Source organism: Girardinichthys multiradiatus, chromosome 8 (genome assembly GCF_021462225.1).
Source record: "Girardinichthys multiradiatus isolate DD_20200921_A chromosome 8, DD_fGirMul_XY1, whole genome shotgun sequence".
NCBI classification, from domain to species: domain Eukaryota; kingdom Metazoa; phylum Chordata; class Actinopteri; order Cyprinodontiformes; family Goodeidae; genus Girardinichthys; species Girardinichthys multiradiatus.
The window spans coordinates 34,444,784-34,448,963 of NC_061801.1; the positions used below are offsets into that span (position 1 = coordinate 34,444,784).

Consider the following 4,180-nt stretch of genomic DNA (forward strand, 5'->3'; position numbering starts at 1 on the left):
CAATTGAGCACAGTGATACCATGGTCAGTAAACCATTTACCAGTGGTTTTGGCACTGTGAGCAGGTGCCAGGTCGTGCTGAAAAATGAAATCTTAATCTCCATAAAGCTTTTCAGCAGATGGAAGCATGAAGTGCTCCAAAATCTCCTGATAGCTAGCTGCATTGACCCTGCCCTTGATAAAACACAGTGGACCAACACCAGCAGCTGACACAGCACCCCAGACCATCACTGACTGTGGGTACTTGACACTGGACCTCTGGCATTTTGGCATTTCCTTCTCCCCAGTCTTCCTCCAGACTCTGGCACCTTGATTTCCGAATGACATGCAGAATTTGCTTTCATCCGAAAAAAGTACTTTGGACCACAGTCCAGTGTTGCTTCTCTGTAGCCCAGGTCAGGCGCTTCTGCCGCTGTTTCTGGTTCAAAAGTGGCTTGACCTGGGGAATGCGGCACCTGTAGCCCATTTCCTGCACACGCCTGTGCACGGTGGCTCTGGATGTTTCTACTCCAGACTCAGTCCACTGCTTCCGCAGGTCCCCCAAGGTCTGGAATCGGCCCTTCTCCACAATCTTCCTCAGGGTCCGGTCACCTCTTCTCGTTGTGCAGTTTACTGCCACACTTTTTCCTTCCCACAGACTTCCCACTGAGGTGCCTTGATACAGCACTCTGGGAACACCCTATTCGTTCAGAAATTTCTTTCTATGTCTTACCCTCTTGCTTGAGGGTGTCAATAGTGGCCTTCGGGACAGCAGTCAGGTCGGCAGTCTTACCCATGATTGGGGTTTTGAGTGATGAACCAGGCTGGGAGTTTTAAAGGCCTCAGGAATCTTTTGCAGGTGTTTAGAGTTAACTCGTTGATTCAGATGATTAGGTTCATAGCTCGTTTAGAGACCCTTTTAATGATATGCTAATTTTGTGAGATAAGAATTTTGGGCTTTCATGAGCTGTATGCCAAAATCATCCGTATTAAGACAATAAAAGACCTGAAATATTTCAGTTAGTGTGCAATGAATCTAAAATATATGAATGTTAAATTTTCATCATGACATTATGGAAAATAATGAACTTTATCACAATATGCTAATATTTTGAGAAGCACCTGTATAGTATAACAATGGCCACCAGCGGTCCCTACAGGGACACACTTTATTAGTGTATTATCTTCTACTTATGGCCCAGAGCTTATGTGTTTTTTTCTGTCTCTTATTCCTGTCCTCCTGTGACTTCTTCCTGCTCTCAGTCAAGGTGGGGGCCACTCATTAACAAAGTGCTACTGGAGGTTTCTTCCTTTCCACTGCTTGATCAGGATTGTTGCAAAGTCACTGACATGATGGAATCAGCTACAGTTCTTTAGGTAACTTTTACCAATTTCTATGAAATTATCAACTGTATTTGACAGCATTATGTTATCATTCAGCTAGAATTGGACTGTATGTAATTGAATTTGAATCTGTCTATTTGCGGGTCTCCATCACCAGTCCTCAAGAACCTGTGGTTAGCAACCTTTAAATTCAACCCTGTGTACAGTGGGGCCAAGGACCTCTCTTAACCATACAATCAGAAGTGATAGGAGGCAAGTCAAAATCTGCATTTGGAACAAGCTTGGCTTTGTTCCAACACTGATCAAAGCTCTTGGTTTAGGTATACAAGGAGAGGTATTTAAAAACTACCAAAGTATCCTGTACTCGCATAAGGTCCCCCATTAAATGCCTTCAGATACAAAGTCATATGCACTCTCTGAATCCAGAAGACACCAATAGTAAAGAAAGTATATATCGTGTTTGAGAATTTAGTATCCTTCTTGAAGCACTGGCTTGAGTACTTAAAAAAAAAAAAAAGTGTCGTTATAGTATCTCCTAAAAAACCTATATGTAAAATCTTCAATTGTTTACCTCTCAATTTAATTTTCTCTACAGTCAAGGAATGGTCAAAAAATTTTGATTCAGTCTTTTGCAAAAGTATCATAATGGCATTTTCTTAGACACAGATACACAACCACGAGGACAAAGACAGCATTTTAACAGTTTTTGAAACACTGATAAAGGTCGGACTGGAACCAGGGCTGGAGCTGGTGGAGAAACACAGGGTCTCTCTGAAGGAGAAAGACAGAAGCTGGTAAACACTCTGGGTGGAAATGGAGAAACTGTGAATGTGTTCTTTAGATGCTGACTTACAGGGGTTGGGTTCTTGACAAGACCAGGGGAAAATAAGTCCTTCTCCACGGAGGCTTGAGGCTGTGAACAGTTTTCGGAGGATGACGTGCTTGGTTTATTCTCTTCCAGGAAACTCCACTATGGTTGGAGAATTTTAACGTTGAAGGGTGGACAGGCAGGTTGACGGGTGGTTTTCAGGTGGCTCCTGAGAAGCTGGGCTTGGAGTTGGAAGCAGAGGGTAGGCTCAGGGCTGAGGTGTCAAGGATGGAGTTCCCAAACTCCTCTGAACATGACATGAGTAAAAACGGAGACCAGAAAGTTTCCATGACTTCCTTCAGCAAACGGTGAACTGCAAGGCAGGGGAAGAAAAACAAGGAGATCAGAAAAACTGCTTGGAAGCAGGACTGCAGAGAAGCAGAGGTCTAGCTCTTACCACACCAAGTGAGAAAACAAGCTGGCACCTCCCTCTGGGTTTCCACTCCATAAGTAGCCCAGCTGATTGCTCTCAGATGAGCAACACCTGTGCAGCAGCACCTGCCAGTCACACCCTGCACAGAGAGAACACAGCACAGAAACACAGCCTGCTTGCAGCCTGCACACAGCCTGTACACAAACCACTGTGGATATGACAAAAAGTGATTTTAAAGAAACCTGCACCAGGAGCCAAAACAAGGAGCTCAGCCTTCACAATCGATTCCCTTAGTGAGGGAAATAAAGGCTGTTTCATTGTTTGTGGAACTTTTACCCTCATAAATGCAATTGTGGATCCTAGCTCACATCAAAGACATATGAGCCTCCTGACAAAACATACAGGCAGGCTAAGAGTAAGCAACAAAGAAATTCTGGGGAGGCATCAGCTTAGATATATGACAACGATAAAAATCACAGCAGCATAGCCTGAGAGGAACCCAGCATATACATGCTGTTATTATCACTTTTTATTATTGTGGTAATCTTTTTGACAGTGTTTGAATCCAGCAGTAGGGTAATTAATTGTCCTGGTCAGACTGGAATAGAAAAAGACATGGAACAAGACTAAATGAGAAGGATGCAAGAGCAGACAGTACAGGCCTAAACTGTCCAGGTTCAGAGATATTAATTATACGTCCAACCATCATATCGTTAGCTATTTGCCTTAAGGTAATTTATTTTCTTTACCTGTCCCTGCCCTTGTTCTCTGTTTGGTCTGACTAGCCTTTCAATATGCACAATATGCACAAGGCTGTGACTACAGATTGAGGCAATGCAGATTCAAGAAACTAATTCCTGTTAAGATCCCCACAGATACTGGAATTTGTATTAAGATTAAAGCATTAGAATAAAATAGGCCACCAAAACAAGCTCCCCTGACACCCTCTGTATTGCACTTGGTTTGTATACACTGATTTAAAATATAGAGTATGATGAACTAATGAATACAGGCTATTAAGCTGACAGACCTTTTGGTCAGTTTTGTTCCTCTTTTTTGCTGTTGCCTGTGGTGATAAAAAGAAAGACAAAAACAAATCTTCAAATGCAAGGGAAAGGTACATTAGCATAGCAAGAATTCTTAGTTGTAAAAAAAAATAAAAATAAGACAAGCCAAAACAGACATTTTCTTACAGCTGTACATCTTTACAATGCACATTTGTTTTCCTTCCTGTAGATATGTGGGAAAGAGTTTTGCAAGGGTGGCCAGCCCTGTGATGGTTGGAGCTCACCGTGTCGAGGGAGGCAAGCAGAGCAGATGGTGAAGAATTCTCAGGGTTTATTTCAGAGTTTAGTCTTTATGGCTCATATATTGACTTAATTATGGGACAGAGGAGAGAGTGAACTCCTGAAAGAACAATATAAAGAAGCAGGAAAATCTTCATCAAAAGCACAAGGACAGAGAAGCGTTAATAGAATTGACTTTGTCTCGTCACCACAATCAGCACAGAGGACAACGCAGTCTCGATGTTAATAACTAGAATTACACACTTTTTCATATGAGTATGTTAAAAGCTCGCAGGTATGAATAATAAAATTGTGCAATTAGCGAGGTATA

At 42.2% G+C, this 4,180-nt stretch overlaps 1 long non-coding RNA gene across 2 annotated transcripts; it reads right to left on the reverse strand.

Annotated features, from left to right (window-relative positions):
• Positions 1-1,322: 1,322 nt before the first annotated feature.
• Positions 1,323-2,613, reverse strand: LOC124873008. 2 transcript variants are annotated; one of them, XR_007039415.1, is made up of 3 exons: positions 2,588-2,613; positions 2,176-2,503; positions 1,323-2,093 (listed from the first exon to the last, which is right to left on the reverse strand). It is a non-coding gene; the product is annotated as an uncharacterized LOC124873008 (long non-coding RNA). The 2 variants fall into 2 exon arrangements; XR_007039414.1 differs by lacking the exon at positions 2,588-2,613 and having other exon boundaries at positions 2,176-2,573.
• Between the last annotated feature and the right edge of the window lie 1,567 nt (positions 2,614-4,180).